The 25911-nt window shown below is 48.0% G+C and overlaps 1 long non-coding RNA gene across 1 annotated transcript in view; it reads left to right on the top strand.

Moving 5' to 3' along the window:
- The window catches only part of LOC137524941 (uncharacterized), a 166689-nt gene that overhangs the window by 13873 nt on the left and 126905 nt on the right, over positions 1-25911 (top strand). The window lies entirely within an intron of this gene.

Below are 25911 nucleotides of genomic sequence, written 5' to 3'. Positions count from 1 at the left end.
TTTTGTTTTTACAATGACCGCATGCATCTCATTAATGCCAGCGACCATTGACACGGGGACCTAGATCAGCTGGGTTCCCATTCATTGATGTCCCCAATAATGGGTGGCGATGGGAATGCACGTAGGAATACTCATGGGAATGTGCGCAGCAGCGTGCGGGAGCACGCAGCGGCGGGGAATGAATATCTACGTCCCTGGAACTTCAGATGAAGTCCTGCAGGGCGTAGCTATATTGCACATTGTTAAGTAAGTAGTTACATAGTGGTAATCATTAACAAACTGTTCCCTATCCCCTGCTTACACCTCTTATACTGTGGTGGTGCTTGAAAGGAATTTGTGCACCATATCAATTGCTGCTGTATGTATAGAGTGCTTGGGGGGTCCCATGTAAAATTTGCACTGGGACCCAAAGCTCCTTTGCTATACACCAGTGACAAATCCCTCTGTAAGGGTCTGTTTTTTTCCTTATCTTTATCTACTTTTCCTAAAAACAAAACAATCTTTATCTATCAGACAGTCTATTACTGATAAACAACTCGAGTTATTATTTTTCATACATACGAAGTTGCCTTGATGTACAAAATATTCACTAGTGTTTTTGTTATTACTTCTTTTTGATGTTACAATTTACAGTATTGTATGAACCAAGGTTCCTTAAAGCACATTGCAGTGGTTCTCTGGCATTTCTCCCTCTGGCGGCGGACTCAGTTGGCGGGGTAAAAAAGTACCTGCTTGGCTCCTTTATTATTATTATTTTTTATTATTATTTATATAGTGCTGACATCTTCCATAGCATTGTACATAGTACAAAACAAATATTGGGGAACATACAGTGGGATGCAAAAGTTTGGGCAACCTTGTAAATCGTCATGATTTTCCTGTATAGATTGTTGCTTGTTACAATAAAAAATGTCAGTTAAATATATCATATAGGAGACACACACAGTGATATTTGAGAAGTAAATTTATTTAAGTTTATACGATTTACAGAAAGTGTACAATAATTGTTTTAAAAAATTAGGCAGGTGCATACATTTGGGCACCACAAAAAATAAATAAAATCAGTATTTAGTAGATCCTCCTTTTGCAGAAATTACAGCCTCTAAACGCTTCCTGTAGGTAGTAATGAGAGTCTGGATTCTGGTTGAAGGTATTAGACCATTCCTCTTTACAAAACATCTCTAGTTAATTCAGGTTTGATGGCTTCCAAGCATGGACACCTCTCTTTAACTCACACTACATATTTTCAATTATATTCAGGTCTGGGGACTGAGATGGCCATTCTAGAATATTGTACTTGTTCCTCTGCATGAATGCCTTAGTGGATTTTGAGCAGTGTTTAGGGTCGTTGTCTTGTTGAAAGATCTAGCCCCCGACGCAGCTTCAGCTTTGTCACTGATTCCTGGGCATTGGTCTCCAGAATCTGCTGATACTGAGTGGAAAAGAGATGGCTCGAACCTATGATTTTCGGTTCACGAACCTCGAACACGAACTTCCGCAAAAGTTCGGTTCGCGCAAACTTTTGCAAACCGCAATGACTTCAATGGGGAGGCGAACTTTTAAAACTAGAAACATTTATGCTGGCCACAAAAGTGATGGAAAAGATGTTTCAAGGGGTCTAACACCTGGAGGGGGGCATGGCGGAGTGGGATACACACCAAAAGTCCCAGGGAAAAAATCAAGATTTGACGCACAGCAGCGCTTTAAGGGCAGAAATCACATTGCATGCTAAATTGGAGGCCTAAAGTGCTTTAAAACATCTTGCATGTGTATACATCAATCAGGTAGTGTAATTAGTGTACTGCTTCACACTGACAGACCAAACTCACTGTGTAACGCACCGCAAACAGCTGTTTGTGTAGTAACGGCCGTGCTGGACTGGTGCGCACCATGGCCAGAGTGCAGGCGATATCGGTTTTCAAGCCCATATAATCGCTGGGCTGAGTTAGCTCACTGACAGAACAACAGTGACTGTCCAGCTGATCGAATTTGGTCTGTCCTCAATGACACAACGACCTTATTATCTTGGGTGTGCCCCTCCCCCCCCCCCCCTCGAGATACTCAAATAGCCAGCGGTCATTGCTTCATTGTGATACGCAAGCCCCTTCACCACGGCAATGTAATTATCACGAAGGGGAATTGACACATGTACATGCCTTTTGTTTTGTTGTTGCAGCTGCAGTGCAGCCAGAAAAATTAGGCAGGCATGTACACGCACCAGAAAAATTGTTATAGCTGCTAGCAGCGGCCTTAAAAATTCAGGAATCCGCCTGGAGTCCTGGACCCTGTTGGTGGTGGCGGAGAAGGCAGACAAGTGGCCTGCAGGCAGAGAAGCTGTGTGGGAACCGACTTAGTCTTTGGGCAGGCGGTAGCCCTCCATGCCTCATTCATTTTGATGAAGGTGAGTTACTGAACACTTTTGTGACCTAGGCGACTTCTCTTCTCAGTGACAATGCCTCCAGCTGCGCTGAAGGTGCTTTCTGACATAGCAAATTGTGACAGTTCTGGCCAAAGGTCAAGCACCCAGTAGTCCAGGGGTTCATCGCTGCTCATAGTGTCTACATCCAGACTTAAGGCCAGGTAGTCAGCCTTCCAACCCCACGGACCTCGGACCTCCCACCCAACATTCCTCCATTACCCTCCACCCCAACATTCCCACACCCCTCTGAGTACAGTATAAGTAGCCAGGTCTATAGGTGTCCCCAGTTTAGGTAGTAGTCAGGGGCGTAACTAGAAATCACTGGGCCCCCTTGCTGCAACAGCAATTTACACTAAATACTGTACAAACGTTTTAACTCATACATAAACATTATGGAAAATCCAAGTTGAAAATAAACTGTGAAGATAAACAATTTCATCCATCCTACTCCTGAAAAATAAATTCATTTTTTTACAACCTCCTTGTGATAAAACGCGGAAAAGCCACCGCGTGTACTGGCGGCAAGGCGGCTGATTCCGCGGCCAGCGCGGCGGTTTGAGAACCTTTATGACAAACAGGGAGGGATCAGCTGACCAGGTTGGTCAGCTGACCGCAAAGCTAGTGGCTATTGGTTGATCGCTGATGGGTGGCGCCCGAAAGCGCCACGCTATATATAGTCACTGCTGGTCAGTCTCAAGTTGTCTGCCGTTGCGAACACTACGTGGAAGCACTCAGACCTTAGTCAGATCCTACAGTGTGTTAGAACCAGGAGGACCTGGGAATTCACACTGAGCCAGATTACTTCTGTGTATTATTGTGTTATACTTCAGACTAGTTCCAGGGTGTTGAGACTACGGACCTCACACCCAAGATTAGGGACTCTGTGTTATCATTCTGTTATACTTCAGACTAGTTCCAGGGTGTTGAGACTACGGACCTCACACCCAAGATTAGGGACTATGTGTTATCATTCTGTTATACTTCAGACTAGTTCCAGGGTGTTGAGACTACGGACCTCACACCCAAGATTAGGGACTCTGTGTTATCATTCTGTTATACTTCAGACTAGTTCCAGGGTGTTGAGACTACGGACCTCACACCCAAGATTAGGGACTCTGTGTTATCATTCTGTTATACTTCAGACTAGTTCCAGGGTGTCAAGACCACAGACCTCACACCCAAGATTAGGGACTCTGTGTTATCATTCTGTTATACTTCAGACTAGGTCCAGGGTGTCGAGACCACAGACCTCACACCCAAGATTAGGGACTCTGTGTTATCATTCTGTTATACTCCAGACTAGTTCCAGGGTGTCGAGACCACGGACCTCATACCCAAGTCTAGGAATACTCTGTACCATCATATTATACTCCAGACTAGTTCCAGGGTGTAGAGACCACGGACCTCACACCCAAGACTAGGCATTGTTGATATCTGTTATGACCTATTGCATTTCTGACTATCCCTCTGCTTTCTGATTCGGTACCTACGCATATCTGATTATCTGTTGCCAAACCCTGCCTGCCTTTGGATACCGAATCAGCCTTCTGTCTATGTACCTTGTCTGTCTGTGTGTTGCCGACCTGGCTTGCCCGACCTAGAGAGCTATCTCTCTCCTTAGAGATAGTCTCCAGACCTGCTAGTGACATCCACCTTTCAGGTGTCACTCACTCACAGGTTCTTCCTACCTTCAGCCTGGGACTCCACCCCTTTGGAGGCCTCAGGCTGTTGGACGTTTTTTGTACTTCCCAAAGTGTGGCATCGCCCATACTGCCAGAGACCACCTGCTCCTCGGGTGGTCTTACTCAAAGTCATTACTGTTGCACCAAACACTCACATTATAAAGGTGTCCAGAGGCTAGTTATACTTAGGTTATCGGTGATTCTGCAGATCATCAATAATCAGGTATAGTCTGTATTCTTGGTGATACTGCAGATCACCAAGAATCAGGTTCTCTCTGTGTGCTGACACCGATCGTTACAGAACGGCAGACCCAAACCAAATGGACGCACTGTATAGCCATGTTGAAGTCCTGACCGCCGCGGTAAACAATCTTTCCGGGACAGTTCTGAACCAACAGACCCAGATCAGCCAGTTATTTGGGGCTATTCAGGAACTTCAATTAGCTATGAATTCAATGCGATCTCCTCTAGTCACGGATATTCGTATGTCCGTACCTGAAAAGTTTTCTGGCCATAGATGTGACTTTCGAAATTTCAGAAATCGGGTACTATCTTATTTTGAATTGAGGCCTACCTTGTCAGGAACTGAAGCCCAAAGGGTAACATTTATAAAGACCCTGCTGTCGGTGATTCCCAAACGTGGGCATATAGCCTACATGCTGAGCATGAGGCATTATCATCAGTTCAGGAATTTTTTAAGGCCATGGCCATTATATACGATGACCCGGATATTTCATCTACTGCTGAGAGGAAGCTCAAGATGCTCAGACAGGGTCGTAAATCAGTGGAGGTCTACGCCGCTGAGTTTAGGAAGTGGGCTGTCTCGGCTAGATGGGGAACATATGCTCTATTAGACTGCTTTTTGGCAGGATTGTCAGATGCAATTCATGATGTAATGATAGGACATCCTGAGCCCAAATCTGTAGATGAGGCAATTTCTTTGGCCGTGCAGATAGATCGCCGTTTGCGCTACCAGAAACAGATTAGTGGTAGGAATGCTATAAGGTCTGTCTCACACGACTCTTCTCGATCTTCGTCACCCTCTGACGAGCCGATGCAAATCGGATATTCAGGGCTGAGTCAGGTGAAGAAGAGTCACAAAAGGTCAAGAAAACGCGATCTATATGGTGCTAAGGGCCAGGAGAATGCTGCCGCCTGGGGTTGGTCAACACCATAGGCGAGCAGTCTTTACCTCTAAACAATGATCGTCTGCTCCTTCCCTGCTCTATTACATGGGAGGGGGTCAGACTAGTTCCGCAGAAGCCGTTGTGGACTCCGGTTCTGCAGCGAACCTCATTGACTACGATTTCGCAAGAAAATTGGGGATACCCTTGTTCCCACTAGACCGGCAGATTCTGGTCACTGCAGTGGATGACTCTCCATTGCAGAGTAGTCAATCTCTTTTCCAAACCCCCTTGTTGTCATGTTGTTTAGGGGCGTTACATGAAGAGAGATTACAGTTCCTGGTTATGCCCATGGCAACCTCCACCATTGTTCTTGGTATGCCCTGGTTGCAACTCCACTCCCCACAGATTGACTGGGCTTTAGGTCAGTTACTGAGATGGTCAGCCTATTGCCATCAGCATTGCTTGGAGAGAGTGGCAGTTTGTGCTACCAAGATACAGGTTGGGGAGATGGCAGTGCAGGTCAAAACAGAAGCTTTAGTTAAAAGTTCCGAGCCTGAGACCGACCTACCTCGAAAGGTGGTCAGGGAGGGCACCTGCAGAGACGGTGGAGGACTGGATGCCTAATCTGGGCCCTTGCCAGCGAGACATTCTTGAGGGTAAAACATCTCATCAGACCTCACCGGGTACATTTCAAAATTTACCAGTGTCAAGGAAACCCCAGACTCAGAAAAATCAGACTAGTAAGAGAAAGTCTGTGGAGTGGGAGTTTTCCCCAGGGGACATGGTGTACGTATTCTCTCGGCATGGGGCCCTGAAGCGATTATCACCCAAACTGAGTCCTACATTCATAGGACCATTCCCTGTGACCAGGAAAGTTAATTTTGTCACCTATGCAGTCGATCTCCCAGCCAGTATGAGAGGTGTAAGATCAGTCGATGTGTCTCTGTTGAAGCCAGCAGTGCACGTGGATTCCCCTCCCTCCCTCCCTGTGATGGTAAAAAAACAATCGGAATGTGAGACCATAAAGATTCTAGACCCACATTCTGGGAACCCGGGTGGGAAGTGTCCGGAGTCCACTCCTCAGGGGGGGGGGTACTGTAATAAAACGTGGAAAAGCCGCCGCGTGTACTGGCGGCAAGGCGGCTGATTCCGCATCCAGCGCGGCGGTTTGCACGCAGCAGCGTGCGTCTGGGGTGGCTGGGCCTGTTAGTTCATACAGGCTGAGGAATATGCGTGCGCGCGCTGAGAGGCAGAACCTTTATGACAAACAAGGAGGGATCAGCTGACCAGGTTGGTCAGCTGACTGCAAAGCTAGTGGCTATTGGTTGATCTCTGATGGGTAGCGCCCGAGAGCGTCGCGCTATATATAGTCATTGCTGGTCAGTGTCAAGTTGTCTGCCGTTGCGAACACTACGTGGAAGCACTCAGACCTTAGTCAGATCCTACAGTGTGTTAGAACCAGGAGGACCTGGGAATTCACACTGAGCCAAGTTACTTCTGTGTAGTATAGTGTTATACATCAGACTAGTTCCAGGGTGTTGAGACTACGGACCTCACACCCAAGATTAGGGACTCTGTGTTATCATTCTGTTATACTTCAGACTAGTTCCAGGGTGTTGAGACTACGGACCTCACACCCAAGATTAGGGACTCTGTGTTATCATTCTGTTATACTTCAGACTAGTTCCAGGGTGTTGAGACCACGGACCTCACACCCAAGATTAGGGACTTTGTGTTATCATTCTGTTATACTTCAGACTAGTTCCAGGGTGTCGAGACCACGGACCTCACACCCAAGATTAGGGAATCTGTGTTATCATTCTGTTATACTCCAGACTAGTTCCAGGGTGTCGAGACCATGGACCTCACACCCAAGTCTAGGAATACTGTAACGATTGGTGTCAGCAAGAGGCACAAATATCTGATTAAGTGGTGATATACAGAATCACCACTAATGCAGATATGTTAGAGTGAAATAGTAAGTATCTTCCTGATGGTAAATCAGCGGAAGGCTCACTAACACGGTAAGTGCCTGAAATGATCTACTCAGACCAGTGTCACACCCCGAACCTTGATTATTGGGGATCCGCAGTATCGCCAATAATACAAGGATAGACCCGATTATATAGCAATCTGCGGAATTGCTAATAATGCGGGTAGATGTAAAGCAGTGGACACACGAACAACATGAAAATATACAAAGCAGTAAATATTCACAAAGTTGTGGAAATATCCACCACACGGCAATTCCTCAGAGGTGTGGTTACCTCTGAATGGGAACCCCGTGTGTGAGATCCCCCAAAGTGGCAGTGGAGGAATCTCGGCCTCTGGCAGTAACGATCTGCTAGGGCCGGCGTCTCAGGTAGGCAAGCCTCAGATAATAACCCAACAGTAGGAGACGTTCCACTGAAGGGAGCAAGGTCAGACAGAAAGAGGTTCGGCAACAGTACAGGCGGCAACAGTACAGAGACGTGAGACGAGAGAATAGTCAGGAACCAAGCCAATAGTCGTTAACGGTACGGGCTGGCAGAGTACAGAATCAGGAAGCAGAAGAGAAGTCAAGACAGGCACAGAATCATACACAGAGAATCAATAACAATAATAATAATCTCCTAGTCTAGGTGTGAAGTCCTTGGTTTCAACACCTGGGATCTAGTCTAAGGTCTGAGTGCTGACACAGGGTATCGCAGACACAGACAAAGTGTGACTGAAAAGCACTTCCTTATATACTGCCTGGGAGAGAAGTCTCCACCCCAGGCAGCAACCAATCAGAGCAGGCTAAAATGTCAGCTGACCTCCAGGTCAGCTGACACGCTTTCTAAGAGTATAAAGGCGTGTCTGGTGTGCGGCCGCACCCCCTAGAGGCAAGATGGCAGAACCCTGGTGAACAGCATGTTGGTGAGTTTGGAGCAGAGTGCTCGGACGGGTGTGCGCAGCGGATGCGGACGAATTTCCGCATCCCGCGTTGGAAGGTCCGCTTGCCGGACTGGATGCGACCATATTTCCGCAATCCATCCGGCGTTGCAGATTTTTCGTTACAGTACCCCTCCCTCTAGGCGTGGACTCCGGACACGTCCCACCTGGCCTGTCAGGATGGAGCTCATGGAACCGTCTCCTAAGTTTATCAGCATGTAAATCACCTGCTTTGACCCAGGATCTTTCCTCTAGACCGTACCCTCTCCAATGCACCAAATACTGCACTGAACCCTGAACTCGTCTGGAGTCCAAGATCTCCTCAACCTCCCATTCAGGCTCACCATCAACCATGACAGGGTGAGGAGGGGGGGAATCCACCTGAACAGCTGGTTTCAGGAGTGACACATGAAAGGCTTTCCCCACCTTTAGAGACTGCGGTAACCTGACTCTGTAAGTAACACGATTAACCCTTTCGGAAATTGGATATGGTCCAATATACCTGGGCCCCAGTTTCGCGGATGGCTGCCTCAGAGCTATATGACGAGTTGATATCCAAACTCTGTCTCCTGGTTTAAACTCCCACTCCGCAGACCGTCTCTTATCTGCCTGCCTCTTCTGTATGATGAAAGCCTTTTTTAAATTTTCTCCGACATTAGCCCAAATCCTCTTGAAAGATTCCTGCCACTCCTCCAGGACAGGGAATGGAGAGGTCGACACTGGCAAAGGAGAAAATTTGGGAGATTTCCCATTGACAATTTGAAAAGGCGCATAACCAGAGGACTCATTCCTGAGATTGTTATGTGCGAACTCAGCAAATGGTAGAAACTCCGCCCACTGGTGTTGGGTGTCCGCCACATAACATCTCAGGAACTGTTCCAAAGATTGATTGGTCCTCTCTGTCTGGCCGTTGGTCTGTGGATGGTAACCTGATGAAAAGGACAACGACATACCCATCCCCTTACAGAAGGCCCGCCAGAACCTAGAGACAAACTGGACCCCTCTGTCTGAGACAACATTCTCTGGAATGCCGTGTAATTTAAAGATATTTTGAATAAAAAGATCTGCTAATTTTTGAGCAGTAGGGAAACCACTCAAAGGCACAAAGTGGGCCATCTTACTGAATCTGTCTGTGACCACCCATATGACAGTCTTTCCATTGGAATCTGGAAGTTCTCCCACGAAGTCCATGGAAATATGTGTCCATGGCTCCTGAGGGGAGGGCAGAGACTGCAAAGTTCCAACTGGAGCCAGTCGGGAGGGTTTGCTCCTGGCACAGACGGTACAGGTCTTAACAAATTCCTTGCAATCTTGTTGTAGAGATGGCCACCAGACAGATCTACACAACAATTCTTGGGTTCGGGTAATGCCAGGGTGTCCAGCATTCTTGTGTCCATGAAACAACTGCAGCACTTTGGGACGTAAAGTACAAGGGACATAAAGAACCCCTCTTGGTTTCCCTTCTGGCACTTCTAATTGAAAAGGACTTAAGAGGCTAGGAAGGTCTTCAACTATCTCAGTGGCTGCCAGGATGATCTCTTTCGACAGAATACTTTCTGAGGAAGGAGATGGAGCAGTTTCAGGTTCAAAACAACGAGAAAGGGCGTCCGCTTTAACGTTCTTACTCCCTGGTGTGAATGTAATTATAAAATTAAAACGGCAGAAAAAGAGAGCCCATCTAGCCTGTCTGGGGGTGAGTCTTTTAGCTTTTTCAATGTACTGTAAATTTTTATGATCCGTGTACACAGTAATTACATGCTCCGCCCCCTCTAACCAGTGGCGCCACTCCTCAAAAGCAAGCTTGATGGCTAATAATTCCCTGTTTCCAACATCATAATTTCTCTGGGCAGGAGAGAATTTTCTGGAAAAAAAAGCACAGGGATGAAGCTTGCCCTGAAGTCCTGAACGTTGAGACAATACTGCTCCTACTCCAACCTCCGAGGCATCCACCTCCACTATAAATGGGTAAGCAACATCTACATGACGTAATATGGGAGCAGAACAGAATGCCTCTTTCAGAGAGGAAAATGCCACAACTGCTTCTTCTGACCAATGAGTGGCATCAGCCCCTTTTTTTGTCAAATTAGTAAGCGGAGACACCACCGAAGAGAACCCCTTGATAAATTTTCTATAATAATTTGCGAATCCCAAGAATCTCTGTAGTGCTTTAAGCCCAGATGGTTGTGGCCAATCCCTTACAGCAGAGACCTTTTTGGGATCCATGGACAACCCTGATGTAGAGATAATGTAACCAAGAAAGGCAATCTCCTTTACCTCAAAAACACATTTCTCTAATTTCGCAAACAATTGATTCTCCCTGAGTCTTTGTAACACATACTTCACATGTTGGCGGTGTTCCGTGATATTTTTAGAAAATATTAAGATATCATCTAAGTAGACGATTACAAAGCGACCCAGTACCTCCCTAAAAATCTCGTTGACGAACTCCTGAAAAACTGCAGGAGCGTTACACAACCCAAAGGGCATCACCAAGTATTCGTAATGCCCCTTGGGAGTGTTGAATGCCGTCTTCCATTCATCTTCCTCCCTGATACGGATCAAATTGTAGGCCCCCCTTAGATCCAACTTAGTGAAAACAGAAGCCCCGGGAACCTGTGTAAATAAATCGTCGATTAGCGGTAGTGGATACCGATTCTTAATCGTGATCTTATTTAGACCCCTGTAGTCAATACAGGGGCGCAAACCACCATCTTTTTTCTGAACGAAAAAGAATCCCGCTCCTGCAGGAGATCTTGAAGGGCGGATGAAACCCTTCTGCAAATTCTCCTGAATGTACTCGTCCATGGCCAATTTTTCCGGGGACGAGAGGTTGTATAGGTGGCCCCTGGGTGGCATGGTTCCTGGTTTCAAATCTATTGGGCAATCAAAAGGTCTATGGGGGGGTAATTGATCTGCTGCCCTAGGACAAAAAACATCAGCATATTCCTGATATTGTGGAGGTACTCCTTCCACTTGAATCTTAGTAGAACACAAAACTACATTCTGTAAACAATGTTGTGTACAATAAGGCGACCAAGTAGTCAACTGCCCATTCCCCCAATCAAACTGAGGAGAATGTAATCGTAACCAGGGCAACCCTAGTATCACCGTAGAGGTAGACATCTTTAAAACGAAAAACTGTATGACCTCCCTGTGCAGAGCTCCCACTTGCAGCGAGAGGGGAGGTGTCTGACACAGTGGGGACTTTCCTTGCAAAGGAGTGTCATCAATCGCTGTAACATATAAATGTCTTCCTACCGGAAGTACAGGGATATTTAAACTTAAAGCAAAACTTAAATCTAAAAAGTTAGCTGTTGACCCGGAATCTACAAATGCTGTGGTAGGAAAGTTCTTCCCTTCCCAATTTAGGGAACAGGGCAATAAAAATTTTTCTTGTTTTGGAGGTAAAACAATTCCGCTTAGGGTGGTACCCCCTACCACACCTAAGCCGAGGAGTTTCCCGACTTCCTACCACAGTTTTGTGCAATGTGGCCCTTTTCCCCGCAGTACATGCAAAGACCCTCTCTGCGTCTTCTTGACCTTTCCGCCTCCGTGAGGCGCCCGTGGCCTAACTGCATCGGCTCCTCAGTCTCAACTGCTGCCGAGCTACTGGCCCCAGAAGTCCTAGAGTACATGGGGTACCTGCCCTTCTTGTTGTACCTCAGACGCCTATCTATTTTAATAGACAGCGTAATAGCCTCATCTAGATCTTTGGGTTCCGGATGACTAACCATCACGTCAGTTACTGCTTCTGACAACCCATCTAGGTATCTATCCAAGAGTGCATATCGCTCCCATCTAGAGGACACAGCCCACTTCCTAAACTCTGACGCATACTCCTCAGCAGTACTGCGTCCTTGTCTAAGGTTTTTGAGCTTACGTTCGGCCGTGGCGGCACTATCTGGATCATCGTAGATGACCGCCATGGCCTTAAAAAACTCCTGGACAGAAGACAGAGCAGGATGCTCATCAGGTAAGCCATAAGCCCACGTCTGGGAATCTGCATGCAATAGAGTCTTGATAAGAGTGACCTTCTGAGCCTCGGTTCCCGAGGACACAGGTTTCATCTCAAAGTAAGACAGCACTCTGTGACGGAAATTCTGGAAATCTGACCTTGTGCCTGAAAATTTCTCAGGAATGTTCATTTTAGGCTCGCTAAGAGCCGGGGGAGGTAGAACGTTAAGTGGTGATTGCAACCTTTGGACAGTCTCATTTAACTGAGTAATCTGAGCCTGCTGTGCAGTTACAGTAATCTTCAGCTGTTCTAACTCTGCCCTTACAGTCTGAAGCTGGTTTATCACCCCCTCCATCTTACTTCTTTATGGTCTGTGTTTCTGTAACGATTGGTGTCAGCAAGAGGCACAAATATCTGATTAAGTGGTGATATACAGAATCACCACTAATGCAGATATGTTAGAGTGAAATAGTAAGTATCTTCCTGATGGTAAATCAGCGGAAGGCTCACTAACACGGTAAGTGCCTGAAATGATCTACTCAGACCAGTGTCACACCCCGAACCTTGATTATTGGGGATCCGCAGTATCGCCAATAATACAAGGATAGACCCGATTATATAGCAATCTGCGGAATTGCTAATAATGCGGGTAGATGTAAAGCAGTGGACACACGAACAACATGAAAATATACAAAGCAGTAAATATTCACAAAGTTGTGGAAATATCCACCACACGGCAATTCCTCAGAGGTGTGGTTACCTCTGAATGGGAACCCCGTGTGTGAGATCCCCCAAAGTGGCAGTGGAGGAATCTCGGCCTCTGGCAGTAACGGTCTGCTAGGGCCGGCGTCTCAGGGAGGCAAGCCTCAGATAATAACCCAACAGTAGGAGACGTTCCACTGAAGGGAGCAAGGTCAGACAGAAAGAGGTTCGGCAACAGTACAGGCGGCAACAGTACAGAGACGTGAGACGAGAGAATAGTCAGGAACCAAGCCAATAGTCGTTAACGGTACGGGCTGGCAGAGTACAGAATCAGGAAGCAGAAGAGAAGTCAAGACAGGCACAGAATCATACACAGAGAATCAATAACAATAATAATAATCTCCTAGTCTAGGTGTGAAGTCCTTGGTTTCAACACCTGGGATCTAGTCTAAGGTCTGAGTGCTGACACAGGGTATCGCAGACACAGACAAAGTGTGACTGAAAAGCACTTCCTTATATACTGCCTGGGAGAGAAGTCTCCACCCCAGGCAGCAACCAATCAGAGCAGGCTAAAATGTCAGCTGACCTCCAGGTCAGCTGACACGCTTTCTAAGAGTATAAAGGCGTGTCTGGTGTGCGGCCGCACCCCCTAGAGGCAAGATGGCAGAACCCTGGTGAACAGCATGTTGGTGAGTTTGGAGCAGAGTGCTCGGACGGGTGTGCGCAGCGGATGCGGACGAATTTCCGCATCCCGCGTTGGAAGGTCCGCTTGCCGGACTGGATGCGACCATATTTCCGCAATCCATCCGGCGTTGCAGATTTTTCGTTACAAATACTCTGTACCATCATATTATACTCCAGACTAGTTCCAGGGGGTAGAGACCATGGACCTCACACCCAAGACTAGGCATTGTTGATATCTGTTATGACCTATTGCATTTCTGACTATCCCTCTGCTTTCTGATTCGGTACCTACGCATATCTGATTATCTGTTGCCAAACCCTGCCTGCCTTTGGATACCGAATCAGCCTTCTGTCTATGTACCTTGTCTGTCTGGCTTGCCCGACCTAGAGAGCTATCTCTCTCCTTAGAGATAGTCTCCAGACCTACTAGTGACATCCAGGGGCGTAGCAATAGGGGGTGCAGCGGTAGCGACCGCATCGGGGCCCTTGGGCCAGAGGGGCCCTGAAGGGCCCTCCCTCAACTACAGTATTAGTTCTCTATTGGTCCTGTGCTCATAATAATCACTTCTATATATACATTGAGTAGTGGTAAACATTAACAAGCTCTTCCCCATCCCCTTCTTGCAGCTCTGACACTGTAGTTGCCATTGGCAGGTTTTGGTGCGCCGTATCAATTGTTATGTATAGAGTGCCTGGGGGGCCCCATTGTAAAACTCGCATCGGGGCCCACAGCTCCTTAGCTATGCCACTGGTGACATCCACCTTTCAGGTGTCACTCACTCACACTTCTTCCTACCTTCAGCCTGGGACTCCACCCCTTTGGAGGCCTCAGGCTGTTGGACGGTTTTTGTACTTCCCAAAAGGCGGTATCGCCCATACTGCCAGAGACCACCTGCTCCTCGGGTGGTCTTACTGAAAGTCATTACTGTTGCACCAAACACTCACATTATAAAGGTGTCCAGAGGTTAGTTATACTTAGATTATCGGTGATACTGCAGATCACCAATAATCAGGTTCTCTCTGTGTGCTGACACCGATCATTACACTCCTAGTTTTATTTTCTGTTTTAAAAAGCTAAAAAAGTAGGTTTAATGCTATTGTCTCATATGATGATGATTCAGCTTTTCCCATAGTCTCGCAGTTAGCAATCATGTGACCCCCAACAAGACAAATTCAGCAATCATGAGGCCCACAACAAGACAAATTCAGCAATCATGAGGCCCCCAACAAATCATGAGGCCCCCAACAAGACAAATTCAGCAATCATGAGGCCCCCAACAAGACAAATTCAGCCATCATGAGGCCCCCAACAAGACAAATTCAGCAGTCATGAGGCACATAAATAGACAGCATTTCACATAAATAGGTAGAATGCCCCCTTAATATGGTAGACACCTCTCACCTGGCTTCTGAATTCTCCTGTACTGGCTGCTGTGCCTGGCTGGATTGGGGATGATGTGTGGGCTGAAAGGCCTGGCAGTGATGCTGTGGCCTGGCTGGCGGTGATGCTGTGGCCGGTTTGGCTGGCGGTGATGCTGTGGCCGATGCTGTGGCTGGGTTGGCGGTGATGCTGTGGCTGGGTTGGCTGGTGGTGATGCTGGGCTGTGCTTGGCTGGTTGAAGTAAATGCTGGCCTGACTGGTAGTGATGCTGTGGCCTTTTTGACAGTGATTCTGGGCTGGTTGGCTGGTGGTGATGCTGGGCTGGCTGGCCTGGATAGTTTAGGTAGTGACAGGTGCCCCCTAGTTAAGGTAGTGCCAGGAGTCCCCAAGTTTAGGTAGTGACAGGAGCCCCCCCAGTTCAGGCAGTGACAGGTGCCCCCCAGTGTAAGTAGTGACAGGTGACCCCCAGTGTAAGTAGTGACAGGTGACCCCCAGTTCAGGTAGTGACAGGGACTCCAAGTGTATGTAGTGGCAGGAGCCCCCAGTTTAGGTAATGAGTGACAGGGACCCCCAGTTAGGTAGTAATGGACCCCCAGGTTAGGTAGAAAGTGACAGGGACCCCCAGGTTAGGTAGTGAGTGACAGGGACCCCCAGGTTAGGTAGAGAGTGACAAGCGCCCCCCAGGTTAGGAAGTGACAGGAGCCCCCCAGGTTAGGTAGTGAGCGACAGGGACCCCCAGTTAGGTTGTGAGTGACAGGGACCCCCAGGTTAGGTTGTGAGTGACAGGGACCCCCAGGTTAGGTTGTGTGCGACAGGGACCCCCCAGGTTAGGTTGTGAGCGACAGGGACCCCCTGTTAGGTAGTGACTGACACGGACCTTCAGGTTAGGTTGTGAGCGACAGGGACCCCCAGGTTAGGTTGTGAGTGACAGGCGCACCCCCAGGTTAGGTTGTGAGTGACAGGGACCTCCAGGTTAGGTTGTGAGTGACAGGGACCCCCAGGTTAGGTTTGAGTGACAGGCGCCCCCCCAGGTTAGGTTGTGAGTGACAGGGACCCCCAGGTTAGGTTGTGAGTGACAGGCGCCCCCCAGGTTAAGTTGTGAGTGACAGGGACTCCCAGGTTAGGTAGTGATTGACAGGCGGCACCCCCCAGGTTAGGCCGCCCCCCCCCCCCCCCCGGGCCCGCCCAGGGCCGTTTTTGAGGGCTGGAGGGGTCGCAGCATGAGGGGAGAGCTTGGTGGCACGTCGGTGGGGAGGGGGGAAGGCCCCCCCCCTCCCTCACCTCGGGCTCTCCCCTCCAGCATTGAATAAACACTGTATGCAGGCGGAGGCGGCGAGGCAGCGGCGGCAGATACATACCTTCCGTGCGTTCCATCGATGCGTCTCTCTCTAGCTTCTGATGCGACTTCTGGTATAAAAAGGAAGTCGCGTCAGAGGCTAGGGAGAGAAGCATCGGTGGAGCGCGCGGAAGGTATGTATCTGCTGCCGCTGCCCCGCCGCCTCCACCTGCATACAGTGTTTATTCAATGCTGGAGGGGAGCGCAGAGGGGAGAGTCCAAGGTGAGTGAGGGGGGGCCCTTCCCCCCTCCCCACCGACGTGCCACCAAGCTCTCCCCTCATGCTGCGACCCCTCCAACACCTAGCGGGGCATCCTGCTGCGGGCCCCCTGTGAGGTAGGGGCCCCATAGCAACGCTATGGTTGCTATCCCCATTGCTACGCCCCTGGGTGAGGAGTTGGAGTAAAGAATGTCCGCATGTCCGATATCACCATGAGATCGCTGGAGCGTCCTGTCCTTGCCTGCGTGGACATGGATGAAGGATTACTGCCAGTGGTACCTTTATTCCATTGTGCTGTGACATCACCCTTAAATGCACTGTAAAGCCTAGTTGCCAGCTTGTTCTGCAAGTGCTGCATCCTTTCTGCCTTCAGGTGAGTTGGTAACATCTCCGCCACTTTGTGCTTATACCAAGGGTCTAGTAGCGTGGCCACCCAGTACAGCTCATTCCCCTTGAGTTTTTTTTATACGGGGTCCCTCAACAGGCTGGACAGCATGAAAGACGCCATCTGCACAAATTTGGATGCAGACGGATCCATGTCCTCTTGCTCTTCCTCAGTGATGTCAGGTAAGTTCTCCTGCTCCCCCCAGCCACGAAGTATACTACAGGAACGTTGTGCAGCACAAGCCCCTTGCGATTCCTGCTGCGGTTGTTCTTCCGCCTCCTCCTAAAAAAACCACCCTCCTCATCATCTGACTCCTCTTCCCCACACGACTCTTCCTCCTCCTCCTCCCCCCTCTGTGCTGCCGCAGGTGTTGAGGAAACATCTGGTTCTGATGAGAATTGATCCCACAACTCTTCCTCCTGTTCCTGTAATAGTTCCTGTTCACGCTCCTCCACAGCTTGATCCACCACTCTACGCTCCAAAAAGAAAGCATATGGGATCAAGTCGCTGATGGCTCCTTCACTGCGACTCACCAGGTTTGTCACCTCTTCAAATGGCCGCATGAGCCTGCAGGCATTTCGCATGAGTGTCCGATACTTCGGCCAGAACATCCCCATCTCCCAAGAGCATGTCCTTTCACTGTAGTTGTAGAGATACTGGTTGACGGCTTTATCCTGTTGTAGCAGGCGGTTAAACATCAGGAACATTGAATGCCAGCGAGTCGGGCTATCACAAATCAAGCGCCTCACTGGCAAGTTGTTTCTCCTCTGACTATTGGCCAAGCGTGCCATAGCCGTGTAAGACCACCTGAAATGTCCACACACCTTCCTAGACTGTTTCAGGACGTCCTGTAAGCCTGGGTACCTACACACAAATCTCTGAATTATTAGATTCAGCACATGTGCCATGCAGGGTACATGTGTCAACTTTCCCAAATTTAAAGCCTAAATGAGATTGCTGCCCTTTTCACACACCACGTTGCTGGTCTCCAGTTGGTGCGGGGTCAGCCACTGATCCACCTGTTTGTTAAGAGCAGCCAGGAGAGCTGCTCCAATGTGACTTTCCGCTTTGAGGCAAGACAGGAGGAGTAGGAGGAGAAGGAGGGGAGGTGGAAGGAGGCCTGCTTGCAAGCTGTGGAGGTGTCACAACTAGGTCCGCTGCACAGCCACGCACTCCCTGCTTGCCAGCGGCCACCAGGTTGACCCAATGGGCTATGTAAGTAATGTACCTGCCCTGACCGTGCTTGGCAGACCAGGCATCTGTGGTCAGATGGACCCTTGACCCAACGCTGTGTGCCAGAGATGACACCACTTGCCTTTCAACTTCACGGTACCGTTTGGGTATCGCCTTTTTTGAGAAATAATTGCTGCTGGTATCTTCCACTGCAGTGTCCCAATGGCCACAAATTTTCGGAAGGCCTCAGAGTCCACCAGCTGATATGGTAACAGCTGGCGAGCTAACAGTTCCGCCAAGCCAGCTGTCAGACGCCGGGCAAGGGAGTGACTGTCAGGAACCGGCCCCGCGGCACGCCTGCAGATACGGTTCCCGACTGCGGGTTTGACCAGATCGAGAGGGTAAGCAACCTTATTCAAGCTACCACAAGGCTGTCGCCCCTCGAAACACTTCTCACTGCCACCTCTAGCTGCTGCTAGACACTTCAACAATTCCCACTCTGCTGTCGAGACGTCTGCATTCCAGTGCTTTCGTATTTGGGTCAGCTTCACGTTTAGGCCAAATACAGGAACGCCACACACACAATACAATCGTACAGTAGCAAGGCACAATCAGGCACTGAACTTGTAACGCAAATTACACCATAGTCAAATGCAGGGGGGATTACAACTGCCCAGAATCCCCCCCCCCCTCAGACCAGGTCCATTGCAGTGTTTGGAGACAGGCACAAGTTGAGACACCAGAATATCAACAGGTATCCTGCAGCTCACAGCACTGCTACCTTTCTTTCCTTGGCTGCTACAGTTGACTTTGGATGGAGCAGCAGTGTGTGTACAGAGCATGGAGCAGCAGTTTGTGTGCAGAGCATGGAGTAGCAGTGTGTGTACAGATCATGGAGCAGCAGTGTGTATACAGAGCATGGAGCAGCAATGTGTGTACAGAGCATGGAGCAGCAATATGTGTACAGAGCATGGAGCAGCAGCGTGTGTACAGAGCATAGAGCAGCAGTGTGTGTGTATAGAGCATGGTGCAGCAGCGTGTGTACAGAGCATGGAGCAGCAGTGTGTGTACAGCACATGTACAGAGCATGGAGCAGCAGAGTGTGTAAAGAGCATGGAGCAGCAGGGTGTGTACAGAGCATGGAGCAGCAGCGTGTGTACAGAGCATGGAGCCGCAGTGTGTGTACAGCGCATGAAGCAGCAGTGTGTGTGCACAGAGCATGGAGCAGCAGCGTGTATACAGAGCATGTAGCAGCTCTGGGGAACTTAAAAGTCAAGTATGAGCACAGCCCTGTGCTCCTGCTGTGTGAATGCTTCACTTTCCCCTTCATTACCAGTGTCGACTGTCCTCAATATAATATGTGCCCAAACTGCTCCTGATCTATCCCGTTGTCGATCAGGAGCAGATCGGACATTTAGGAGATAATTGTCAGATCCTGTCAGTTGGATGGGAAATTGAATTTTGTGTACCCAGCATGATGTCCTACCATATTAATACTGTATTGTGCGTGACTGAGGGAAACTTTTCAGGAACTCCCCCCTTGAAAATCCTGGGTTTGCCCCTGTACACTGCAGTCTCTTTCTAGGCTATGAGCTGTTAGTACATCAGAAGTCAGGCTTATTAAATAAATATTTAATATTCCAAAAGTGGAACAGTGCAGACAAGAATATATACAAAAGGATTTACAAAAACAAAGTAAAAATGACAAAGATGCACAAGACAGTTTGCATAAAAAATAAAAATGGGAATAAACGTTACCAGTACGAGGTCTAACTTGGTCGTGGGAAGACCCGAATTTCTGATTCGCTCAGGATCATCTCTAGCTATGTGCTACCTCCAAGAGAAGATGATCTGTGACTGTCCCAGGCCGACTTATATAGTCCGCTTGGTAGCCCGGGGGTACAAGTCCAGATATAATTTAATTTCCCAGATTGTTCACACAGAACGCTTGTCATATCCTTGCTGGCTGTGATATGCAAGCTTTAAAGGTTCCTGTCCCCCTTTTGAACTTTGCAGACTTCAGTCAGCCCGATTGTATATTGACTGTTTACATATACACCAAGTTCAAAGCAATGCAACACATTTTCAGCAGATTCAGGACAGAATAGAGGGTCATTACCTAATTACCTGTATCCTTGCTGGAGGCTGCAGTGTCCAGAGGACACTGAACGCTAATGTACTTTACATGGCTGTCACGGACGGTTGCAGGGCCACAGACGCGTCCTGGAACCGCCCGTGAAGAACATGAGATCGCACTCAATTCTCTGCATCGATTGCAGTTCAGATCAATAGAGCCTGGATTGGTTGTGTAGGGGCTACCGGTAGCAACCTAGAGTTTCTCTTCCTCCCAGCTGTCACTGAACAGCCGTAAGGAACGTCGGCCAATCTGGCCGATTCGCCGTCGACTTTCCGATGTCTTGGTCGGATTTGCCAGTCATTGCAGCAAGCAGAACCGACAGTCCTGGTTTTTTTAAACTACAAGTTTTTTTTTCTCCCCTGCCCAACTTAAATGCAGGATGGCTCTTTTGATATGCTAATGAGCAGGAACAAACCCTTGAGTTCAGGAAGCTAATCCCAGCAGGGGGCTATTCAAAACCTAGAAAACCTAGAAATATAGACAGAATAAGAAAGCATGGAGTTTAGGATTTTGAGCATGTTTAAGCAATACCGTTCAGGTGAGAAATGTGAAAGTTATATAATTCTGCTGGTCCGGATCTTGGGAGTATTTTGATATTAAATTGGGGCCACTGGCATAACCAGAACTCAGGGGATTCCACAGTTTTTTAACCGGGCATGCAAACATGCCCACGTTTGGTATCATATGAACTGGCCTAGTCTGAGAAATATGAATATGTAATTATTATTTGTGTGCCGGCCGCGTAGGTCGGCCTACAGAAAATGTCAGGGTTATGGGGCTGGTGAAAGCCCCTGCCCAGATGTGATTACCATAATGCGGCCCAGGGGCCGACTCTGGAAGCCCGCCTCTGAACTCAGCTCCATTAAAAGTGAATGAGCTGCCCGGGCAATTTAGTCCTCCACATTCCATCTATATGAGAGCTGTCTGGTGCTAGCCAGAGGACACATGGCTAGCGGCCATCTTGATCGGCCACCTTGCCTGAACTGAAACAAAGGACATTTTCCATTTTGCTTTGATTTTAAATTGAGCTTAAACAAAGGACTTCACCAAGGAACTTTGATTCTTCCCACTAAAGGACATCTTTCCAGAAACTAAGTATTTTTTCTCCCTTTCTTTATTTTCCTACTGTGTTATCTCATGTCTCAATAATTGTTGATTTTAACAATTGTCTGTATATATTAATTATTTATATTGCTATGAATAAAAGACTTTATTAAAGTCATTCACTGTTCCGCTACCCTGCTTTTCAGCCATACACAGAAACTGATCCCAGGTCTCTGGAGAGACGCTACTACTATTGTTGATATCTAGACAGAATAGAGTCTGTTTAACCGTTTTTATTTGCAGGACCAGTCAGTCAGTCAGTCGGGTCCACTGGCCCATACCAGTGGTGGTGGCAGTTATACCCTGAAATTGTGTGTAAGTTGTATTTTCGTAACCCCACAGGCTCCCTTCTGGTCGGGCTGCTGCCCAAATTTCTGTCGGTTTCTGCGCAAAGATCGCGACCAAAGCTTGCATGGTCTGTGTGCTGAAACCGATTGGAAGGCAATTTGCGGTCTGACCACTAGGGCTCCTGTGACAATGGCCATGCAGACAATCCAATTAGCAGCTTCCTTCAGCCTGGTGCCCAATTACACCCCAAAGCCAGCTGCCCGACTTGCCTCTTAACATACACATCTGGCATAATACACAGCAGACAGAAAATGTGAAAAAATATGCTTCTGTATTATCCCAACATCATAACTAGCTGCTATATCATGACAGTGACTGGCAGACATTGGCTTCTTCCGCTCAAAGATTTCCCTCACGGACATCTGGCTGCTGCTGTGGGAGGGGAGCAGGAACCTCTCAAGGTGAGAGGCGGAGTGGAGAAGGGTGGTTGTGATTGTGAAGCTGCAAGGGAGAAAGCGGCTGAAGATGATGCACCTGAGGGAGGAAGAGGAGAAGGAGGGTGGCTTTGCTTTTGTGTGCTGCTTTTCCTCAGGTGGTCTTCCCATTGCACTTTGTGCCTTCTCTCCATGTGCCTTCATAAGGCAGTTGTCCCTACACGGAGTGTTGGCCTTTCCACGGCTCAATTTTTGGTGGCAGAGAGAACAGATGGCATTGCTCTCATCTGAGGCAGACACACAAAAAAAATGTCCACACCGCTAAGCCCTGGGGTGTGGGAACTATGGTGGCGTCAGCAGCTGACATTGAAGGGCATGTTGGCTGGCTGTCCATAGGTGGCGATACATGGCGCTGGACACTGCCACCAGCTGTTTCTGACAATGAGCTCCCCCTGCTTCTTTCAGGAACTCGTCTCCTACTCCTCTCTGACTCCCCCTCTGAACTGTCCCCTTGTTCATCTCCTCTATTGGGAACCCACATGACATCCATATCATCATAATCATCATCATCATAATCATCCTCCCCAGCTTCGCTTGCATCAGACACCTCCAAAACTGCACCAACAGCAGGTACTTCATCATCCTCCTCCTCACACCTTACGTCCATAGTGTCGCCTAACTCAGACATATGAGGAGGTGTAACTTGCTTAGCGCCTTTATCTTGTTGTAACAATAATGGCTGTGAATCAGTTAATTCCCCACCAAATAATTCCTGCGAAGTGTCAAATGCAGCGGATGTGGTGCTTGTAGTAGTGCTGGTGGCTGCAGAAGATAGGTGTTCTGTGTTAAATAGTCAACCACGTCCTGACAATCTTGGGAGTTGATGGGACATGCCTTCTTCTGAGCACTGTATTTTGGTCCAGGGCCGCACAAAATCACGCCAGCACGACCTCGAACAGACCTGCCGAGTGGCCTGCCTCTGGGTCTTCCTCTGCCTCTGCCTGTTGTTTTGTCCATATCGGGGGTGGGGATGAAGTGAAAGGTATGCACTGACTTGACTAATACAATGTGCAGTCACACAGGTGCAGTGAAAGGTATGCAGTGACTGGTATTACAATACAATGTGCAGCCGTCACACAGGTGCAGTTAACAGGTATGCACGGACTGGTATATTAAACAGCGCGCGGTCACACGGGTATTGTGAACAATTATGCAATGACTAGTATTACAAATGTGCAGCTGTCACACACACAGGTACCGTGAACAGGTATGCAGTGGCTGGTATGTAATATAACATGAGTGCGGTCACGTAAGTGCACTTAACAGGTATGCAGTGACTGGTATCAATACAATGTGCAGCTGTCACACACACAGGTACCGTGAACAGGTGCAGTGACCTGCAGTGACCGGTATATAATATAACACTGCGTGCGGTCACGTAGGTAGGTGCACTGTACAGGTATGCAGTGATTAGTATTACAAATGTGCAGCTGTCACACACACAGGTACCGTGAACAGGTGCAGTGACTGGTATATCATTTTTAGCAATAAGTATCAGCAAGGAGCAAGCTAACAATCCTAACAAGACCCTAACTAAGCATTCCCTATGTCTCCCTGCAGCAAGCTCTCCCTTCTCTAATTACTGCAGCCATATGAGTGAGGGAAATGGCTGACGCTGCCTGCCATTTATAAGGGGGGGGGAGGGGTCCAGGAGGGAGTGTAGCCTGATTGGCTACCATGTTTCTGCTGACTGTGATGTAGAGGGTCAAATTTGAGCCTAATGATGTAGTATAGGGGGCGGGTCGAACTCGCATATAGTTCGCGGTTCACTGTGAACGCGAACCACCGAAGTTCGCGCGAATCGGTTCACCGTCGAACTGTTTGGACCATTTCTAGAGTGGAATCCATGAGTCCTTCAACTTTGACAAGATTCCCAGTCCCTGCACTGGTCACACAGCCCCACAGCATGATGGAATCACCACCATATTTTATTGTAGGTAGCAGGTGTTTTTCTTGGAATGCTGTGTTGTTTTTCCGTCTTTGGTGGTCTAGCGCGTTTACAGTGGCTCCCGATCACCCGTCTATGGACGATTGGCCATGGTGGATCAACTCAGACGAAGGGTATTGTTTTTCCCTTTCCATCATTTGCTGTTCTGTCATCCCTTCCCCTCTTCATAGCAACAAAATGCACCCTGAACTGTCATCGTGTCCCAATCCCTACAGGGTCTACAACTCAGCTTAAACAAGAGAAGTACTTATACAAACATTGCCATTGTTGTTGTGTATTCCTTTAGCACTAAAATCTTCTGCAACACTTTTGTAGCAATTTACAAAGTTGAAATGAAAAAATTGCTTATCTCTCAACAAAGACGGTCTTTGGTGCTGGTCTTTGGGTTGACTCTGACTGTTCTCACCATTCGTCGCTTCTGTTTATCCGGGATTTTTCTTGGTCTGCCACTTTGAGCCTTAACTTGAATTGAGCCTGTGGTCCTCCATTTCCTCTATATGTTCCTAATTGTGGAAACAGACAGCTGAAATCTCTGAGACAGCTTTCTGTATCCTTCCTTTAAACCATGATGGTGAACAATCTTTGTCTTCAGGTCATTTGAGAGTTGTTTTGAGACCCCCATGTTGCTATTCTTCAGAGAAAATTAAAAGAGGAGGGAAACTTACAATTGACCCCCTTAAATACTCTTTCTCATAATTGGATTCACCTGTGCATGTAGGTCAGGGGTCACTGAGCTTACCAAGCCAATTTGAGTTCCAATAATTAGTTCTGAAGGTTTTGTAATCAATAAAATGACAACTGTGCCCACATTTATGCACCTGCCTAATTTTATTTAAACAATTATTGCGCACTTTCTGTAAATCCAATAAACTTCATTTCACTCCTCAAACATCACTGTGTGTGTCTCCTATATGATATAATTATCTGACATTTTTTCTCTTAACAACAAACGATCTATACAGAAAAATCATGATGATTAACAAGGTTGCCCAAACTTTCGCATCCCACTGTATATATGAGTAGTTCAAGACACTGTCCAGTCATGGCAATCAACAGTACAAGTATAAATAGATACATAGTTAATGTGTAGTTGGTACATGTTCATATGGCAAATAGGGATGGCCCGAACTGTTCGCGGGTGAATCTCTATGTGCCTGTACTACTTCTGGGTCGCTATGACCCGGAGTAGTACGGCTGCGCATGAGCGTGACGTCACTCATGATGTCACGCACATGCGCAGAAAGTGCCTGGCAACAGGAACGCGATCTAGGACGTGCACCGCCGGGCCAGCGCAGCGTACTACTCCGGGTCATAGCGACCCGGAAGTAGTACAGGGTGAGGTGTTCGCCGGCAAACGGTTCGGGAACCGTTCGCCGACATCTCCAATGGCAAATTACAGCAATATAAGAAACACTAGGAGAAGGTCCCTGCCCTTATGAGCTTACAATCTAGAGGGTAGTGGGGTGGAAACAATAGGGAAGGAAACACTGGGGATGGAGCAGTGAACTTCAATGCTACCTATAGAAAATTTAATGCACAACCAACCGTACGACATGACCAACCACACAACAAGTTGTTTACCTGAGAAGTACGTACACATGCCAACCAACTAAACAACCAACTCACTTAAATACTAGGGCCTTGATTCACTAAACCGTGATAACTCATAGCATGGCTACGCTAGCGTTTTTGCACGCGTTTTCGTGCAAAAAATTGCGATTGCACGCAAAAATGCTAGCGTGGCCTTGCTATGACTTATCAGGGTTTAGTGAATCAAGCCCAATCTGTGCAAGCTAAAGGGGCCCATACACTGGTCGATTTCAGCGATCGATCGCAAATCGGTGCACGATTCAATGGCCGATTGATTGATTTGCGGCCGATTTTGATCAATTTGATATATCTGATGGTCGAATCTGCTGCAAATCTATCAGTGTATGGCCACCTCAAATGACAAACTGAACAA

The sequence above is a fragment of the Hyperolius riggenbachi genome, chromosome 7 (genome assembly GCF_040937935.1).
Source record: "Hyperolius riggenbachi isolate aHypRig1 chromosome 7, aHypRig1.pri, whole genome shotgun sequence".
Classification (NCBI taxonomy): domain Eukaryota; kingdom Metazoa; phylum Chordata; class Amphibia; order Anura; family Hyperoliidae; genus Hyperolius; species Hyperolius riggenbachi.
The sequence above is the reverse complement of the archived record's forward strand: the minus strand, read 5'-3'. Positions and strand labels throughout refer to the sequence as shown.